The 21,536-nt window shown below is 43.6% G+C and overlaps 1 protein-coding gene and 3 non-coding genes across 4 annotated transcripts in view; all 4 read right to left on the bottom strand.

The window, feature by feature from the left end:
• Positions 1-21,536, bottom strand: part of FRMD4B (FERM domain containing 4B) — a 343,633-nt gene that overhangs the window by 252,706 nt on the left and 69,391 nt on the right. The window lies entirely within an intron of this gene.
• On the bottom strand, positions 11,650-11,722 carry TRNAR-CCG (transfer RNA arginine (anticodon CCG)). Its single transcript has one exon. It is a non-coding gene; the product is annotated as a tRNA-Arg (tRNA).
• On the bottom strand, positions 18,792-18,864 carry TRNAR-CCG (transfer RNA arginine (anticodon CCG)). The gene has a single exon. It is a non-coding gene; the product is annotated as a tRNA-Arg (tRNA).
• Positions 19,739-19,811, bottom strand: TRNAR-CCG (transfer RNA arginine (anticodon CCG)). Its single transcript has one exon. It is a non-coding gene; the product is annotated as a tRNA-Arg (tRNA).

Here is a 21,536-nt window from a genome sequence, read left to right as displayed (position 1 = left end):
AGGAACTATCAATCTAATGTCCCCCAAGCCATCACATACATACAACAAAGGTCAATCTGGTCAGATTTCAAATTATTTTTTGCTATTGGTAGGGTAGGGATAAATTACCTTTTTTATTTTGCTGTATGTGTCCTATTGGTGAGATCTCCCTTGACTTCTGCATAAGCTTCCTGTATGCAGGAGACTGGAGAAGTTTCTGGATAGTAGATGTAAAGCTCTGCAAATGGTGGCATGATGGATACAGCCCTGGAATATCCCAGAGAGGCAAGCTCTGATGGCGGGCTGGGTAACTGCATTTATTCTTGGAGCCCAGAGTATCACTGGAGGATATCGCTAATGCCCTGTACACACAAGCGGATTTTCCATTGGGAAAAACTTGGATGGTTTTTCAGACGGAATTCCGCCCAAGCTTGGCTTGCATACACACGGTCACACAAAAGTTCTCGGAACTTTCGACCGTCAAGTAGGCGGTGACGTACAACACTACGACGAGACGAGAAAATTAAGTTCAATGCTTCCAAGCATGCGTCGAATTGTTTCCTAGCATGTGTAGGAATTTTGCGAGTTGGAATTTGTGCTTAGAATCGGAACTTTTTCCGACCGGAAAATAGAGAACCTGCTCTCAATCTTTTGCTGGCTGGAATTCTGCCAGCAAAAGTCTGATGGAGCATACACACAGTCGGAATTTCTGACCAAAAGCTCACATCAGACTTTTGCTGGCAGAATTTTCTGATCGTGTTTATGGGGCATTAGAAGATTGGCACCCATCTGTCATTGTGCCTTGGGATACAGATGTTGCTGGATCTTGGGGACTTTGTGCTCTTCTAGCTACCGCTCTGGTGCTTAGTAAAGTCAGCTGTGGAACTAGTTAAAGGGGACACTGGATGGTGATCCTGAAGAGCTCTGCCCAGATATTGTCCACTAAAGGGAGAGGTACTTTGTTCTGTTGTGTCTACTACTACTTCTTCTTAAGTAGGAAAGGAAGATTAATTCCTCGTACATAATTCTTTCTTTGGAGTAGCCCACCACCACCCTCAATCCCTATCCATGTTCTTCAAAAATAAAAACAGCATCTCCTAGACTGATCATTGAAGAAATGAGCAAGAGTGTCGGGACCACATGTCTGTGCAAAATACATTGTTCCTGGCTCCAGGGCCTGAAGTTTGGGGAAGACCTGGGCAAAATTCTAGCGGAGGAGGACATTGAATTTGTGATTTCCAGCTTCCACCAGGATCCCACAGGCATAGTACATACATAATGCAATACTTGGCATTCATTAAGAAATTACAAATTGTTCTCTGAATGGCGCCCATGCCGAACAAAAGACCTCCTAAGTGGGACATAGAAGCAAGTGGTGCCTTCTACAGTGATCCCACAAGTATATTGATCCAAGCTGGACTAATGTAACTATATAAAAATTGCCATACTTAAAATTCAGCGTTAAGCCATCCATATATTTAGTATTCTTTCCCATCCTTGCTGCACCTTTCCTTACCAGGAACCAAATGAAATGCCCAGTACTTTCAGGTATTGGGGATCATGTGACAGCACTGGGACAATCAGTGCTGTCATTGGGGAGTCCATAGCTGTGTTTGAGCTATGTTCAGGTGGCTTGTTAACTTACATGGGGCTTGTTACCGGAGGCTAACAACAACAGCGATTAGTTTGTGCTGCTGGAGAGGGCCGCAATAAAGTGAACCTGTTGTATTTTTTTGCATGGGCAAAGCACACATACATTTTAACCACTTCAGCCCCGGAAAATTTCCCCCCTTCCTGACCAGAGCACTTTTTGCGCTTCGGCACTGCGTCGTTTTAACTGACAATTGCGCGGTTGTGCGACGTTGCACCCAAACAAAATTGACGTATTTTTTTTCCCACAAATAGAGCTTTCTTTTGGTGTTATTTGATCACCTCTGCAGTTTTTATTTTTTGCGCTATAAACAAAAAAGTGTGACAATTTTGAAAAAAAACTATATTTTTTACTTTTTGCTGCAATAAATATCCCCTTTTTTTTAAAGCAAATTTTTTCTCAGCTTAGGCCGATATGTATTCTTCTACATATTTTTGGTAAAAAAAAAAAAAGCAATAAGCGTCTATTGATTGGTTTGCGCAAAAGTTATAGCTTCTACAAAATAGGTGATAGATTTATAGCATTTTTATTATTATTATTATTTTTTTTTACTAGTAATGGCGGCGATCTGCGATTTTTATCATGACTGAAACATAACGGCGGACACATGGGACAATTTTGACACATTTTTGGGACCATTGGCATTAATACAGCGATCAATGCTATATAAATGCATTGATTACTGTAAAAATGTCACTGGCAGTGAAGGGGTTAATACTAGGGGGCGGTAAAGGGGTTAACTGTTTCCTGGGAGGTGATTCTAACTGAAGGATGAGGGACTGACCAGAGGAAATGACGGATTGTGGTTCCTAGCTAACAGGAACACATGATCTGTCACTCCTCTCAGAACAGGGAAGTGTGTGTTTACACACACACACACACACACACACTCGTCCCTGTTCTGTGTCTCCTGCTCACGATCACGACCGTCGGCCACGAGAATCGGCACCCCCACTGTGCAGCGGGCGTGCACACGCCTGCTATACCGACCCCACGAGATGACGTATAGCTACGACGGCTCGCGCAGAGGAGCCAACCTGCCGCAGTATAGCTGGGGTGGTTGGTCTGGAAGCGGTAAAATTGACTATATCAATCGCCTAAAAATATCCAAATGAAAGTTCTCTGAAATGGAAAAGGCATCATACTCGTCTGTTCACACCACTGCACGTCTTCTCCCTTCCCTCTGTTCCAGTTTTGAGGCCTCCATCAGGCTCTTCAGCATTTGACACTTATGGAAGTGTCGGATGCCTGTGTCCCCCACCATACATTGTGATCCCATCCTCCAATCCCTACAGCAGACAGCAGTGACTTTGGGGTTGGAGAGTTGAACCAAGTCACAGGTTGAGTTTAAATTTGCCTTGGCTATCATTCCTGATAATGATGGTCGTTATTTTAAAAGAAGATTGATATCGCTTAGTGAATCGACCATCTCTAAAGCCCAGTTTCATGAAATATGGCCGTTATTGTCTGAATAATGTGGACTTTATTACACCTGCTTCTGCTTTGCTGATGTAGTAGTATTTCCAAAACCCTTATTCTGCTGATACAGCCATTTTTAGATCACTTTAACATCTGCTGCCTGCCAAATTTTAAACAGGATGTCACAGCCCTACAACCAGGAAAACTGTAAAAATTGTGGAATTCATTTAGGAAACATTAAATGAAAAAAAATGTATATTTGTTAGATCAGCACTTTTACAAATGTCTAAATAATTTTATAGCGCGCAGAAGATGGATTTTTGACCCGTGGTTTTCCATTTTAACACCTAATCTACCTGGACCATTTGTACCCCACTTTTGCAGTTAAATGAGCCGTGTAATGGAAACTGATGTGTGCTTGCTCACTTACAGCCATTCAAGCAGACCATCTTCCCAAAGACTTGCAATTTGTTGGCTGACCATCAGGGCCAATTCACAGTTCCATTCTACAGCATTCCCGGTGTTAATGCATGAACATTAATGTGCATTTTGTCAAGGCAGCCTTTTCATTATGAATGGACTGCCAATGCACCATAAGGCTACTTTCACACCAGGGTGTTGCGTGCGCTGGAGGTAAAACGGCGCTATATTTAGCAGCGCTTTACCGTCATTTTAGTGGCGCTATGCAGCTGCTAGCGGGGCAGTTTTAACCCCCGCTATCGTCCGAAAAATGGTTAAAAGTGCCGCTACTGCGGCGCTTTGCAGGCAGGTGTGCAGCACTGCCCTATTGTTTTCAATGGGAAGGGGCGCTTTAGGGGCGGTAAATACAACGCTCCTACAGCGCTCCAAAGATGCGGCTTGCAGGACTTTTTTGACCGCCCTGCAAGCGCACTGCTCCAGTGTGAAAGCGGGGCTTTCACACTGAAGACACAGCAGTGGCTGTTTCAGGGCACTTTGCAGGCGCTATTTTAAGCACTTTAGTGCTTGCAAAGCGCCTCAGTGTGAAAGCAGCCTTATGGATAAAAAAAAAAAAAAGACCCTTTTTTAACAATTCAGAGCACCACACTGCACATGGTACATGGGTTGTGGTGTGCTGAAGACCACTGTGCTTTAAAAAAAAATAAAAAAATAAAAAACCCATACATGTGGGCGACACCATAAGAAAGGAATGTTATATTTATCAGCACATGGATTGTTCAGGTTAATTAAAAAAATTATGGGCCCCATGGTTTGAGACCCCGGGGCTGTAACCGACGTATGTAATTATGGATAGGCTATTGCAATGATACACAAATCTATCTTCTGTGTTTGCCTTTCAGTGGATCACTTAAAGCAGGGTTCCACCCTAAAGTGGAACTTACGCTCATCGGAACCCTCCCCCCCTTCGGTGTCACAGTTGGCACCTTTCAGGGGGCGGGGGGGGGTGCAGATACCTGTCTAAGACAGGTATTTGCACCCACTTACAGGCATAGACTCCCACGGGAGTCTATTCTGTTTCCTGTCCTGCCGTGCTGTCTGCTGGGGCACACACGGGTCCCAGAGACAGCGTGGATCATTCCTAGTGCGCTGTGCGACTCGCAGCAACCAAAGAGCTTCATTGTGGGCTTGCCAAGCCATGGCTCAGCCACCTGTTATTACTACTCCCTGGTTGCCAGTGTGAAAGAGCCCTTAGGCGACTCTGCACCAGTCAAGGCTGAAGAGCTCAAGTCTGCACAATTGTTGTGTCCATTATGAAGGGCTTTCCTTGTTAGATTTTTTATTTTATAATATGGAGATTATAATTGTAGCACACTACTCCCTTGGGAGCTGCTGGGTGCGTTCATACCTTTCTGTTAACTTGCTCCGCTGTTCCACCCCTACACAAATTCCATAAACAGTAGACAGTCCATGATAATTTAAAACTTTTATTACTTGCTTGAAAGTTGTTACATAGCGGTTAGAGAATATGAGTTGCCTCTAACGCTCTGGTTCCTATTTCTGTCCCCATGTCCTTTCCTGTAGTGAACTGACCAATGCCCCTCTGAAAGACATTGCGGTTTGTGGATGTTAGAAGCCCCAGGCCTCACCTGCCTGACGCCTGTAATCCTTCCGGCGTCAGTTCAGGAAAGTGTCCTTGATGGATAAGCACTGCTGGGTTGCACTCCCTTTGCTCTCTCCCATCGACAGTCCATGATTGCCACAGAAGGTCGATCCCAGTTTACTCTGTCCTCTTTTCAGTTACTTCTTCCTCTGCATGGTCAGGTACATCCCAGGCAGGGCTGCCCGGTCCACCTCTCTGCACTACATTGTGGCTGCTAGGACCATACAGCATCTCTGAACCCTCAGGCCTTCAAGCCCACTCCTGCTATCTAGCGCTGGGGTCTCTGAACCCCCAGGCCTTCAAGCCTGCTCCATGTTCGCTACATCTTTCCTCCTTCTCTGCTTCTGACTCCTCCCATTTCCCTGGAAGCATGTGAGTCCTGCCCCTGCCAATGCAATTTAATGATTGGTCCAGGGCTCTCCATGCAAGCTGCCTGCACCCCAGTCCCAAGTCCGCCTCCCTTCCAGAACATTTCCAATGGAAGGTAAAGGGGAATCTTTCCGGGTCGGAGTGCAGGTGGCCACACCCCCCTCTGCTCTGTCACTCCCCTCTCCCAAAACAGACCTTAAAGGTGCAAGGCCCTGGTTAACTTTACCTAACACTTACCTTATCTAAACCTATTTTACCTACCTTATCACCACCTAAATGTGGTGGGTGCTACATAACATATGGGGCTTAAGCATCCAAAGGCAGGACAACCCTGTTTCTTGTAATTGATTATATTGTATTTAACAGAGAAACCCAGATGGGACTTGAACCCACGATCTTCAACTCTAGAGGTTGGCACCATATCTATTAGTCCACTGGGCTCCTCTAGTTCAATCTGTCTCATAGAGCCTACAGTCATGACACGTCCTGTAACCCAATATGGCTGTCTTTGGTCAGATTGGGAACAGTAACAACTCCATTAATTCTTTTGATTTGCTCTGGCCAAACCTGCTTAGTTGAAGAATAAATAGGTCAAAACGAAATTTTCTTCTGTTTGGAATCAGCAGTGCAGGTTAGTTATGGTCATGTGCAATAAAAACTTTATAGTCCATCTCAGCAGCGAGTCTACATTTCTACATACAGTGGGACCATGGAGAATGAATGTAGCCACCCTCTAACAGGAATTTAGATCAAAGCACTGTGCATTGGTCCAAGCTGAAGTGACCATGCAATATAATCCATACCTGGAATTCAGGATAGAAGGATGCCACATGCCTTATCCATTAGGCCACTGGGCCCATCAGCATGATGGGCATATCACTGGATGTCATGCTGTCTTCTCAGAGTCATTCTTTTGTTCTCTGGTTCATTTGCATCAGAATTAGAGGAGATGTTTTCACATCATCTGCAGTGTTCTAGAGCCTACACGTATGAGATATCGGTAAACCAATATAGCTGTCTTTGGTTAGATTGAGAACAGAAACAACTCCATAAATCCTCCACAAAGTACCCTGGCCAAACCTGTTTAGTGAAAGCGGGAGTTCCGCCGTTTCTTTTTTTTTTTTTATGTCAGCAGCTACAAATACTACAAATATGGACACTTACATCCATCGCGCCCGTGATGACATCTTGGGTATGGTTCCCGGTTCTCTACTGCGCATGCACGAGTCACGCTGCGCAATAAGGACAGTCCCTGCTATCTCTGGGATCCGTGTGTTTCCCAGCAGACAGCGGGGGCCCCGCAGGAAGTGGCGTAAATACCCGCAGATTCTGCGGATATCTATACCCGGAAGTGGGTGCAGATACCTGTATTATACAGGTATCTGGACCCCCCCTCCCCCCTCAAAGGTGCCAGTTGTGGCACCGGAGAGGGGGAGGGTTCTGATGAGCGGAAGTTCCACTTTAGGGTGGAACTCCGCTTTAAAGAATCAATAGGTCAAAACAAAATGTTGCACGCTAGTTGTGGTGATGTGTACTACTCTATGCACACTACAATTCCCACAGTCAAAAGTGCATCTCAGAAGCGAGCAAGAGAGGGTCTACATAGAGTGGGACCATGGAGAATGAATGTAGCCACCCTCTAACAGGAAGTCAAATCACAGCAATAGAAAAAAAGGCTGAAAGCAATCGAAGGTTTTTTTTTTTTTTCAAGTTTAAGCGGAGTTTCACCCGGTTCTGTGTTTATTAAAAATCAGAAGCTACTAAAAGTGTAACTGCTGACTTTTAATAAATACACACTCAACTGTCCCATGGTCCAGCAATGCTCTCCCCTTGCTGTCCGTGGTGCCGGCATTACTACTGTGGGCACCCAGCTGTGACAGTTTGCGGCTTCACAGCCGGGTGTGCACTGCTCATGCGTGAGCCACGCTGCATGTCCTGAATGGTCGTGCAATCTTCTGGGACCTGTGCTGTGTCCCAGAAGATTGCAGGGAGGGAGGGACCGACTAGGGGGGTGAGGAGAAGTCGCCTAGGTGGCCCAAGCGGAAGTGGGAGCTGGGTACCTGTCAAAACTAGGTACCCACTCCACCCACCCCAAAAAATGACATGCCAAACGTGGCATGTCAGGGTAAGAAGTACTAAAAGTGGAAGTTCCACTTTTGGGTGGAACTCCGCTTTAACAACACATACTTAAATAGATTTTTCTTTTTCGCTTACAGTATGCAACAGGTTAGCACCGGACCTAGAAGAGAGCAGCAATCACCATAGTAGCAGTGACTATCCACTTCTACAAAGGTCCCACAGGTATGGCATAAGCATTATGTACATTAGTCCAAGCTGAAGCAAAGTGACTATGCTATATAATCCAGTCCTACAATTCAGGACAGATGGATGCCAGTATGGCAATGGAGAACCATAAACACTGACCCAGATGGTACTTGAACCCACAACCTTCAGCTCTGGAGGCCACTGGGCTACTACTTTAAAGGCCATTTCATTGAATGCCAATCCACCTTCTCATAGTCTTTCTTTTCTTTGGTTCTCTGGTTCATTTGTACCAGAATTTGTGGAGATGTCTTCACATCATCTACAGTATTCTAGAGCCTACAGTCATGACACATCAGTAGCCCAATATGGCTGCCTTTGGTCAGATTGGGAACAATAACAACTCAGTGGATCCCTACTGAATTTCTGAGAAGATTGCTGTCTTTCCCAAAGAAATGTCAACACCTGAGAGTGCCTATCCAATAATTACTCCAAATATATTCTTTCCGTAAATGCACTGTACTATCTCTTTAACTATTTCAACCCAAAGTGCTATTTTGGTTATGTGTGAAGACCATGTCTGATCTCATTTCTGTAGTTCCTGTCCATCTTGTCCAATTTCCTGTCAACTCTGTAAACCTCCCTACATGAATGCCACCCACTACCCCTTTTGTAATTTTCCATAAGGCCCCATTCACATCTGAACTTTTAAAAGTGTTTTTTTTTTAAAACAAATGATTAGGTTGTTGTATAATGTGACATTAAGTATTCATTGATGAAGCCTTGCAGGGGCATTGCTAGGTCTACAAAAGATCTGGGGCTAGAGCCCATAGCAGTGTAGTAAAGAAAGTCATATGCTTGGGCGGGCATAAACATGCATATACAGTAATATACATGTGTGTGTGTATCCCCAGAGAGCCTCCCACTTACATCAGGGTCCCTAGAGAGCCCCCCCTTACATCAGGGACCCCAGAGAACCTCCCCTTGCATCAGGGTCCCCAGAGAGCCTCCCCCTTAAATCAGGGTCCCCAGAGAGCCTCCCCCTTAAATCAGGGTCCCCGGAGAGGCTCCCCCTTAAATCAGGGTTCCCAGAGAGCCTCCCCCTTGCATCATGGTCCCCAGAGAGCCCCCCCTTACATCAGGGTCCCCATAGAGCCTCCCCCTTGCATCATGGTCCCCAGAGAGTCTCCCCCTTAAATCAGGGTCCCCAGAGAGCTTCCCTCTTGCATCATGGTCCCCAGAGAGCCTCCCCCATTGCATCAGGGACCCCAGAGAGCCCCCACTTATATCAGGGACCCCAGAGAGCCCCCACTTATATCAGGGTCCCCAGAGAGCCTACCCTCCTCTTGGGGACCCCTGCAGAGATTCGGGGCTATGGGTCCCAGATTCGGGGCTATAGCCCCAAAAGCCACCCCCTAGCGATGCCACTGAAGCCTTGTAAACTTACTAAAAGCTCCACTTTAACTTGAGCTGGCCACACATGTGTAGATGCCCTCATCTGATTTTCGATACTGCAGTTGTATCTAGCAAACTCTGTCCCAGTGTTCATGGGCAAAGAAAAGTAACTGATTATAATAATTATATCTACTGTTGCGCTTTGTACACAAACAGTTCAGACTTTGTTTCTAAGCACAGTTTTTGTATGATACCTGTTACTATGTATTCTTCTAGTAGCTGCAATTACTGAAGGGTTCGGCAACATACAACGTCTAGATTTTTGCTTTACTTGGCAGCAAACACAGGTCTACGGCTCCACCCTGGCAAAAGTGACGGTGTAAATGTCAGTTACTCCAAGCTGGGAAATTAAATCACATATTGCTACCATTCCAGAAACTGCTAGAGTGCAGTAAAAACAGGCAGGCTTTATACAGGATGGGTGGGTCATATGTATGGAGTTGTGTATGGGCAAGCACGTATATAGGCAGATAGTACTGTGCAGGACATGTACGGACTATTTGTAATCTAATACTATGGAAAGGCCGGAGCTGTTTTAATGACTCAAAAGTCACCCACATCCTTAAATCATTTTCTTGGATCATATATTGTTGATGTGGAGTACTAGTCATCTGCGATGGATCAGTCTTCCCGGGATATTTTTTGAACTGCACTATTATAAATATTTAACCCCTTCTTGTCCAGCCCCTGCATACCTTTAGGTGCATCATTGTGCCCAGGGGGCAGAATGGATTTCCTGATTACTTGACCACCATGATTTACTGTTACAGAGAAAAAATATTTTGCCAGCACACCATGGATCTTCAAAGACGTCCAAACATTTATTAACCACTTCAGACCCGGAAGGATTTACCCTCCTTCCTGACCAGAGCACTTTTTGCGATTCGGCACTACGTCACTTTAGCTGACAATTGCACGGTCGTGTGATGTTGCACCCAAACAAAATTGATGTCCTTTTTTCCCCACAAATAGAGCTTTCTTTTGGTGGTATTTGATCACTTCTGTGGTTTTTATTTTTTGCGCTATAAACAAAAAAAGAGTGACAATTTTGAAAAAAAAAATGTGTTTTTACTTTTTGCTATCATAAATATTCCCCAAAAATATAATAAAAAAACAATTTTTTCCTCAGTTTAGGCCAATATGTATTCTTTTGCATATTTTTGTTAAAAAAAATCGCAATAAGCTTATTTTGAAAGTTATAGCATCTACAAAATAGGGGATAGTTTTATGGCATTGTCATTACTAATTTTTTTTATTAGTAATGGTGGCGCTCTGCGATTTTTATCGTGACTGTGACATTATGTCAGACACATCGGACACTTTTGACACCATTTTGGGAGCATTGTCATTTATGCGGCGATCGGTGCTATAAAAATGCACTGATTACTGTGTAAATGAAACAGAGCTTTCTGAAATACATCTGCTATAAAGTTGTACCACATCCCCAGAAAGATAGACTATGTATTTCTTTGTATAATAAATTGTTTTTTTTACATATTTTCCTACGTATGTGAATATGGTAGCACCTATAAAGTCCCACATCTAGGGGGTTTCTCCATTTTTCTTGATTACTGTGTAAATGGCACTGGCAGGGAAGGGGTTAAACAGTAGGGGGCGCTCAAGGGGTTAAGTGTGTCCTAGGAAGTGATTCTAACTGTGGGGGATGGGCTACTACTCACATGGCAGCGATCACTGCTCCCAATGACAGGGAGCAGTGATCTTTGTTATATCACTAGGCAGAACAGGAAAATTTCTTGTTTACAAAGGCATCTCCCCGTTCTTCCGCTCTGAGACAAGATTGCGGGTAGACATCAAGCCCGCGGGACTCACGGTCACGGAGCACATGGCAGGCACGTGTGCGCCCACAATAACACATCGTAAAGGGGACGTACCTGTACGCCCCTTTTGCCCACCCATGCCAGTCTGCCAACATATATCGGCGTGCGGCGGTCGGGAAGGGGTTAAGGTAATTACATCACAGCAGTAAAGTGCAATATTTAGGGGTCACGCAGGACCCCTTCCTCAAGCATGTGATCACAAAGAAATGTTGCACCCTACTGCTGTGATGTGATTAGCTAAATCAGTGGTTCTCAACCTCAGTCCTCAAGTACCCCCAACAGGCCATGTTTTCTGGTTTTCCTTTAAAAAGCTTTGTTGAAGCCTTTTAAAGTTCCATTCATCTCCAGTTTGTAAATGCTGAACATGGATTCTAATAGGAGAGATGATTGGCACTTTAAGCAAGCGCTGAAGCCTGCTAGCAGCTTGTTTAGAGTGGCAATCAGCTTTCTCATTATAACGGGTTTCCTCTTTACCTTTTTTATTTTATATTATGGAGAATGTAATATGTGGGCACATAAGATCCGAAACAGATCGGATTTAAGGTAGGAAGATTTTATTGTCAGAGGCTACTCCAAATTTAACAACAAAAGTACACCGACCCAGATGGGACTTGAACCCACAATCTTCAGCTCCGGAGGCTGACGCCTTATCCATTAGGCCACTGGGCCCTGCTGTTTATCTCACTGTTGTTGGGTTACAAGGCGTCTCTTCTGAGTCTTTCTTTTGTTATCGGTTCATTTGCATCAGAATTAGTGTAGATGTTTTCACATCAGCTGCAGAAGAGAAAGTTCTATATTCTGCTCATCATCAAACTTCACTCTTTTGCAGACAACAGACTCCTTACATCCAATCACTTCTGAAAATGTTGGATGCCTGGCTCCTTCATGGGTTCTGTGATGCCTCCTGCCTCTATGTCTCCACCAGACACAGTAATAGCAGGGTCAGTAAAAGGAAAAACAACTGTATGAAGGGGGAGGCAGTTGGCAGACACTCTAATGTGAAGATTCTTCAGGCAGCTGAAGCTATTGAATACAGTAAACATTGCAGAACCCCTCTTTTTTTTTGTACAGAGGAGCCATGTTATGGGGAGAAAGCAAGTACTCTACACACTTGGGAGGCTTTCTTAAAGCTATGTGTATTACCTCTTCTTTTGCAGGGTATGCATTGTATACATTTGGATCATATGACATTATATAATAACAGAGAAATATAAATCCCCACCCAGATGGGACTTGAACCTTCATTGAGGTTGGGTTCCAAGTTGTCTTCTCCAAGTTTTTATCAAAAAAGGGGAGCAACAGGGCGGGACTTTAAATGAGGCACACGAAAGCTAGAAAATCCAAATAGATAAAAAAACTGATTTTAATAAATTCAAATGGTCATGTATTGCACCTATTATTACATATAATCATAAATTAATTCTATAGAATTTCATCAAAATGTACATTCCAACAAGGACTTGATAGTACATACATGGGAAACTTGACATTGAATAAATACCAGTAATCTATAGATATGTGGCACTCTAAAGTGTCACCTGAAAATAAATAATAACAAAAATAGGGATAAAACAAAATGGAACGTTCATTCTTTGTTATGAGATGTGTACACAGCATGGAAGTTGACAGCTCTACGCATTTCGTGACTTTTTTATCACTCATCAGGAGCAAAACCATGGTGGTAACCTATAAATAGAGAGAACAGCCATGTTTGGAAATGTCTAAGGAAAGGGGTGGACAAATATACAATGTGGAGAAACCCACATGCACACTTGATCCATAGACTTGCATATATACCTGCGCAAAGATGGTGCAGAACACCGGTGATCAGGCCAGCCAAAGATTTATTAACCAATCTTTCCTTTTGCAGTTTTTCTATATCACCTCTTGATTCCATTTTGTAATTTTTTATTATCCTAGTCTCTTCATTTCACATTTTCCATCATCCCTCTTTCCTCTAACCTTCTTTTGCACCTTGTACTTTTCACTTCCGTTTTTATTCTATTTTATTTCGTTTTATTTTTCCCTTATTTCTTTTTTCCTATATCACTCATTTTCCTCACATTCCCTTGTCACATCTAGATCATTTTATTGTCTTATTTTCAGCTGTCCCTTCAGCATTCGTCACTCCACCTTCAACACTCAATCTATGTCTCATCCTACACGTGGACCTGCCTGGGTTGCCATTCGTGCATTTTGGGTGTCGCTTTGGCCTTGCCCCCTCAACCCCGGATTGTGGCATCTTTGGCTGGCCTGATCACCGGTGTTCTGCACCATCTTTGCGCAGGTATATATGCAAGTCTATGGATCAAGTGTGCATGTGGGTTTCTCCACATTGTATATTTGTCCACCCCTTTCCTTAGACATTTCCAAACATGGCTGTTCTCTCTATTTATAGGTTACCACCATGGTTTTGCTCCTGATGAGTGATAAAAAAGTCACGAAACGCGTAGAGCTGTCAACTTCCATGCTGTGTACACATGGTAATTCCATTTTGTTTTATCCCTATTTTTGTTATTATTTATTTTCAGGTGACACTTTAGAGTGCCACATATCTATAGATTACTGGTATTTATTCAATGTCAAGTTTCCCATGTATGTACTATCAAGTCATTGTTGGAATGTACATTTTGATGAAATTCTATAGAATTAATTTATGATTATATGTAATAATAGGTGCAATACATGACCATTTGAATTTATTAAAATCTGTTTTTTTATCTATTTGGATTTTCTAGCTTCCGTGTGCCTCATTTAAAGTCCCGCCCTGTTGCTCCCCTTTTTTGATATATTGAACCCGGGATGGAGGAGGGGTTTTGAACGGCTCCTACGTATACCTCATTTAAAGTCCCAAATACTGTTGCTCTCCATTTTTCTCCAAGTTTTTGTTTTCTGGGTCATTTGCATCAGAATTTGTGGAGATGTCTTCAAATCAGCTGCAGTGTTTTGAGCAGGGCCGGGACAAGGGGTGGGCAGGAGAGACAGCTGCCCCTCGTGCAACTGTTTATTGCAAGGTTAGGGGGCACCCTGACCCCAACCCTAAAGGGAAAGGTGGGTGCAGCTTGGCATCTTTGCCCTGGGTGCTGGATGACCTTGTCCTGGCACTGGTCTTGAGCCTACGGTTATGACACAACGGTCACTCAATTTGGCTGTTTTTTTATTTGTCAGATTGGAAACAGTAACAGGTCACTAAATCCTCTACGATATTCACTGGCCAAACCTGCTCAGCTGACGTATCAATGGGGTCATTGGGTCGGACTGACTTTCCAAGAAGATTGCTCTTGTCTTTCCCCAAGAAAAGTCATCGCCTAATGCAGATAAACCTTATGGTAATAACTTCAGATATGTTCTTACTGCAAATGCACTTTACTTTCTCTATACAAGACTTTTCCTGACAAAAGTGCTATTTCAGTTATTTGTAGAGACCATTCTTGTACCCGTGGGTGACACTAGAGATGAGATCTCATTTCTGTAGTTCCTGCCTATTTTGCTGCTTTGCAGTTGGCAATCTCTGTAAGCCTCTTTACATTGGTGACGCCAATGTTCAGACACAAAAACCCACAAAAAATGCCCGAAACAGCTTATATTGCATATTTACCATTAAAGAAGAAGTAGGGCCAAAGCACTTTTGGCCTACTTTTCCTGTGGGTCATAGGAGTGCATTTCGCTCTGCACTCCTGTGACTTATATTCAGCGGACAGGAGACTTTAGCCCGCTGTCAGCTGACGTCACTCAGCTGGTCCAGGCTCTAGAGAGATCCTGACTTTTATATCAGGATACACCCAAATCCCTGCCTGGCAACTGGTACAGCCTCTCAGCATGTCGCTGGGAGATTGAGCCAACCACTCCCACCCCCATCCACATCCCAGTGCTCCAGTGAACGCTGGATAGGCAGAGCAGAGAGCCGGTGACTGACAGTCACCGGCTCTCTGCTCACTGAAGACAGCAAACTGAGCGATCTCTCAGTTCTCAGTCTTGAGCCCTTGTACACACGGTCGGAAATTTCCGAAAACGTCCGATCGGATCGTGTTGAGGGATAATCCGACCGTGTGTGGGCTCCATTGGACTTTTTCCGTCGGAATGTCCGACCAACAAAGTTTGAGAGCTGGATATAAAATTTTTCCGACAACATGATCTGATCGGACTTTGTTCGATCGTTTGTCGAGAATTCCGATCGGACAAAGTGCCACGCATGCTCAGATCAAATTACGAGACCAAAGCTATTGGCTACTAGCCTGAACGTAGTCCCGTCGTAAAGAAATGAACGTCATCATGTTCCAAACGATCAGATTTTCCGACAACTTTGTCCAACCGTGTGTATGGAACACCAGTTTCGGACAAAATCCGTCTGAAAAAATCAGACTGATTTTGTAGTCGGAATGTCCGACCGTGTGTACAAGGGCTTAGAGGCGGTGAGGGACAGATGCCTCATCGTACCGATGCTGCATCCACCTAGGTGAGTATGTATGTGCTTTTTTAAATTCCCAAACTTCTCTTTTAGGCCCCATTCACACCTGAGCGTTTTGTAGCTTCAAGCCTGAAGCTACAAAACGCTGGAGGGGAAAAAATCTATTATTCTCAATGGAGATGGTTCACATCTCCACTCCAAGTCGCCTGAAGCTCAAACAAGTTCTGGGCCCTTTTTTTGTCGCTCAAATCAGGCAGATTTGGGTGTTTTTCTTCTTTTTACATTGGTGACCTTTTGCCCTACACAAAACGCGGTAAAAACGCTTCAAAATCGAGGTAAAATCGCGCAATTTTCTGCCTGAAAACGCTATGCTCAGGTGTAAATGGGGCCTTGAGGCTCCAAAAAAAAAAAAAACTCTCAAGTCTCAAATGACTGATAATAGAGATATGTACAGGCCATTTCACAAAAGACTGGACTTCTTAATGAGATTCTTTGTCACGCATAGAGAAAGGTACAAAAACGCACTAAAAGCTGTTCACGTGCGAATGGGGGCTAAGTAACTGTACCAGAACCTTCATGGCAGGATCACCAGGTGTCATTTTAATGAAAGCTGCAAATTTTAAAATATTAAAAAGAACTTTTAAATTTACAATATTAAAATAAAGCTTATATGAGATTTTAGTGATTGGGTTCACATATATGAATAGGGTTCTTTGGGGGTATTTATTTAGCCAGTGTCGTCCTTTACAATATCAGTATACAATGGGCAAAATAATTATTTGATCCCCAGCAGATTTTGTAAGTTTGCCCACTTACAGAGCAATGAAGGGTCCATAATTTTATCACAGGTGTATTTTAAATGATAGAGACAGAATATCAACCAGGAAATCAAACTTAAAGCGGAGTTCCGCTTAAAAAAAATAATTTAAAGTCAGCAGCTACAAATACTGCAGCTGCTGACTTTTAATAATCGGACACTTAACTGTCCCAGGGTCCAGCAATGCGGGGGAACAAAGCCCCGCTCGTCTCTCTGCGGCACTGGCATTTTCACTGTGGGCACCCAGCTGTGGCTTCATAGCGGGCACGCACTTTGCATGCACAAGCTGCACGTGCACGCCATGTTGGCCGGGCAATCACCCGCGACCTGTGACGTTTCCCAGATGATTGCCGAGAGGGAGGGGGGAGAGGTGATCTCCCTTCTGGAGCCGCGGTGCTCCGGGAGGAAGTGGGAGCTGGAACCTTCTAAAAAAAACCCCCCCCAAAAAATGACATGTGGCAGGTCAGGGGGTCACCTTCCTTAAAAGCGGAAGTTCCTTTTTTGGGTGGAACTCCGCTTTAATCCTATAGAGAATTTATGGAGGGAGCTGAAACTTTGAGTTGTCAAGAAACCCTAATGCCGCGTACACACGACAGGACTTAAGTCCGTCAGACTTTCGACGGAGTTCTGACAGAGTTCTGACGGACTTTCCAAATGAACGGACTTGGCCACACACAATCACACCAAAGTCCGACAGATTCGAACGTGATGACGTATGACTGGACTAGAATAAGGAAGTTCATAGCCAGTAGCCAATAGCTGCCCTAGCGTCGGTTTTAGTCCGTCAGACTAGCATACAGACGAGCAGATTTCTGGGTCCGGCAGAGTTCTGGCGGAAAAATTTGAAGCATGTTCCATTTCTAAAGTCTGTCAGACTTTTGTGAATCAAAAGTCCGTTGCAGCCCACACACGATCGAATAGTCTGCCGGAATCATTCCGTCAGACTTTTGATGTTGAAAAGTCCGGTCGTGTGTACGGGGCATAAGGATTTATAGAAGATCTGTAAAGAAGAGTGGACCAAAATCCTTCCTGAGATGTGTGCAAACCTGATAACCAACTACAGGAAACATCTTATCTCTGTGCTTGCCAAGGGTTTCTCCACCAAGTACTAAGTCATGTTTTGCTTGGGGATCAAATACTTATTTTACTCACTGAACTGCAACTTCATTTATAGCATTTGTTTTGTGTGTGTTTTTTTTCTGGATTTTTGGTTGATATTCTGTCTCTATCATTTAAAATACACCTATGATAAAAATGATAGACCCTTCGTCTCTTTGTAAGTGGGCAAACATATAAAATCTGCTGAGGATCAAAGAATTATTTTCCCAACTGTATACACATGAAAAAGAACTGAAGAAAATTCATGAAAAAAATCACCTTTATACATGTGCCACAAATATACCATGATAAACCAGTGAGATTGGGGTAAATTTATTGGTGCCAAAACCAAAGCTTCAACCAAGTCGCAAACATTGAGAATGTAATTGCAGCATCTACAATAACCGTAAAAAAAGATGATTACTTCTATAACCCTGAAGAAAACTGTATATCACTCCGCAGTACTGTGGTGCAGAGGTTCCGCCTCATCTTTATTGTTTTTAAGGAAAGCTGTCATTTTTTTATATGAAGTGTAAAAATCAATACAGCAAAATGGGAATGAATTAAACAACTAAATAGCTCTATATGATATTTTGTTATTGTTTTTTTCTCCTTGTACTATTTATTTTATACAGTGCCATAAAAATGTCATGTTACAGCCAAAAACTTAAATGTATTTTATTGGGAATTCAAAGTGGCACATAATTGTGAAGTAGAAGAAAAATGATTTTCAAATATTTTTACAAATATGTGAAAAGTGTGGGGTGCATTTGTATATTTATATATGTGCATTTCTCCACTGGACACAGTAATCCATTTAGGCCACCATCAATTGTTGTGGGGCTCCACCATCAATGGCCATGCTGTTGGATGCCACACTGCCTTATATGAGTCTTTCTTTTGTTCTCTGGTTCATTTGGATCTAAATTAGTACAGTTAAATTCACAGTAGCTGTAGACTGTTCCTCGGTCCTTCCCATTTTTTTTGTATTAGTTAGTTCAATCCTAGATAGACGCTCCCTGTTTCTTCCATGGTCCCTCATTCATTGTTATGTTCTTGGCAGACAGGGCTTAGAAAAGTCATTGTCTTCTTACACTTTTAAAGACTCAAAAACCTAATTTGTATAAGGTAGAATAGTGTTGGATGCTTTTTCTGTGTCAAGCTGCCAAGTTAGCAGGAGAACACTGTTATCCGGACAGACTGGGACACTTTGGTGGCATAGCATTTCTGATAAAGCTCCCAATTTAGCATTTGAACCCAAGCAATCAAGATCAAGGAATAGGTGCCTTGTAAATGAAGCCTGAATGGTAAGCTGCTTTTTTTTGTGGGGTTGTACAGGTGACCCCTAATGACGGTGAATTTCAGGAAGAAAGATGCCAATTAAGTAACATCAAGGACATACAAACAAACAACAACGACCCAGATGGGACTTGAACCCACAATCTTCAGCTCCGGAGGCTGACGCCTTATCCATTAGGCCACTGGGCCCTGCTGTTTATGTTGCTGTTGTTGTTTTCCAAGCCCGCTCTCTTAAGTCTTTCTTTTGTTCGCTCCATTTGCATCAGAATTTGTGTAGATTTCTTCACATCAGCTGCAGAAGAGAAAGTTCTATAGTCTGTCCTGCCTCCCGTTAATCAAACTTTGCTCTTTTGCAGACAACAGACATTTTACATTCAATCACTTCTGAAAATGTTGAATGGGTGGCTCCTTGCTGGGCTCTGTGATGCCTCCTGCCCCTACATCTCCACTGGACACCGTAATCCATTTAGGCCACCATCAATTGTTGTGGGGCTCCACCATCAATGGCCATGCTGTTGGATGCCACACTGCCTTATATGAGTCTTTCTTTTGTTCTCTGGTTCATTTGGATCTAAATTAGTACAGTTAAATTCACAGTAGCTGTAGACTGTTCCTCGGTCCTTCCCATTTTTTTTGTATTAGTTAGTTCAATCCTAGATAGACGCTCCCTGTTTCTTCCATGGTGCCTTATTCATTGTTATGTTCTTGGCAGACAGGGCTTAGAAAAGTCATTGTCTTCTTACACTTTTAAAGACTCAAAAACCTAATTTGTATAAGGTAGAATAGTGTTGGATGCTTTTTCTGTGTCAAGCTGCAAAGTTAGCAGGAGAACACTGTTATGCGGACAGACTGGGACACTTTGGTGGCATAGCATTTCTGATAAAGCTCCCAATTTAGCATTTGAACTCAAGCAATCAAGATCAAGGAATGGGTGCCTTGTAAATGAAGCCTGAATGGTAAGCTGCTTTTTTTGTGGGGTTGTACAGGTGACCCCTAATGACGGTGAATTTCAGGAAGAAAGATGCTAATTAAGTAACATCAAGGACATACAAACAAACAACGACGACCCAGATGGGACTTGAACCCACAATCTTCAGCTCCGGAGGCTGACGCCTTATCCATTAGGCCACTGGGCCAATCTGTTTATCTCACTGTTGTTGGGTTGCAAGGTGTCTCTTCTGAGTCTTTCTTTTGTTATCGGCTTCATTTGCATCAGAATTAGTGTAGATGTTTTCACATCAGCTGCAGAAGAGAAAGTTCTATATTCTGCTCATCATCAAACTTCACACTTTTGCAGACAACAGACTCCTTACATCCAATCACTTCTGAAAATGTTGGATGCCTGGCTCCTTCATGGGTTCTGTGATGCCTCCTGCCTCTATATCTCCACCAGACACAGTAATAGCAGGGTCATTAAAAGGAAAAACAACTGTATGAAGGGGGAGGCAGTTGGCAGACACTCTAATGTGAAGATTCTTCAGGCAGCTGAAGCTATTGAATACAGTAAACATTGCAGAACCACTCTTTTTTTTTTGTACAGAGGAGCCATGTTATGGGGAGAAAGCAAGTACTCTACACACTTGGGAGGCTTTCTTAAAGCTATGTGTATTACCTCTTCTTTTGCAGGGTATGCATTGTATACATTTGGATCATATGACATTATATAATAACAGAGAAATATAAATCCCCACCCAGATGGGACTTGAACCTTCATTGAGGTTGGGTTCCAAGTTGTCTTCTCCAAGTTTTTGTTTTCTGGGTCATTTGCATCAGCTGCAGTGTCTTGAGCAGGGCCGGGACAAGGGGTGGGCAGGAGGGACAGCTGCCCCTCGTGCAATTGTTTATTGCAAGGGTAGGGGGCACCCTGACCCCAACCCTAAGGGAAAGGTGGGCGCAGCTTGGCATCTTTGCTCTGGGCGCTGGATGACCTTGTCCCGACACTGGTCTTGAGCCTAAGGTTATGACACAACGGTCACTCAATATTGCTGTTTTTTTATTTGTCAGATTGGAAACAGTAACAGGTCACTAAATCCTCTATGATATTCACTGGCCAAACCTGCTCAGCTGACGTATCAATGGGGTCATTGGGTCCGACTGACTTTCCAAGAAGATTGCACTTGTCTTTCCCCAAGAAAAGTCATCGCCAAATGCAGATAAACCTTCTGGTAATAACTTCAGATATGTTCTTACTGCAAATGCACTGTACTTTCTCTATACAAGACTTTTCCTGACAAAAGTGCTATTTCAGTTATTTGTAGAGACCATTCTTGTACCCGTGGGTGACACTAGAGATGAGATCTAATTTCTGTAGTTCCTGCCTATTTTGCTGCTTTGCAGTTGGCAATCTCTGTAAGCCTCTTTACATTGGTGACGCCAATGTTCAGACACAAAAACCCACAAAAAATGCCCGAAACAGCTTATGTTGCATATTTACCATTAAAGAAGAAGTAGGGCCAAAGCTCTTTTGGCCTACTTTTCCTGTGGGTCATAGGAGTGCATTTCGCTCTGCACTCCTGTGACTTATATTCAGCGGACAGGAGACTTTAGCCCGCTGTCAGCTGACGTCACTCAGCTGGTCCAGGCTCTAGAGAGATCCTGACTTTTATATCAGGATACACCCAAATCCCTGCCTGGCAACTGGTACAGCCTCTCAGCACGTCGCTGGGAGATTGAGCCAACCACTCCCACCCCCTCCACATCCCAGTGCTCCAGTGAACGCTGGATAGGCAGAGCAGAGAGCCGGTGACTGACAGTCACCGGCTCTCTGCTCACTGAAGACAGCAAACTGAGCGATCTCTCAGTTCTCAGTCTTGAGCCCTTGTACACATGGTCGGAAATTTCCGAAAACGTCCGATCGGACC

The sequence above is a fragment of the Lithobates pipiens genome, unplaced genomic scaffold (genome assembly GCF_037356315.1).
Source record: "Lithobates pipiens isolate NorthernLeopardFrog02 unplaced genomic scaffold, aLitPip1_a1.2 Scaffold_23, whole genome shotgun sequence".
Taxonomy (NCBI): Eukaryota; Metazoa; Chordata; class Amphibia; order Anura; family Ranidae; genus Lithobates; species Lithobates pipiens.
Note: the sequence above shows the minus strand (reverse complement) of the source record. Positions and strands in the feature narration are given on the sequence as shown.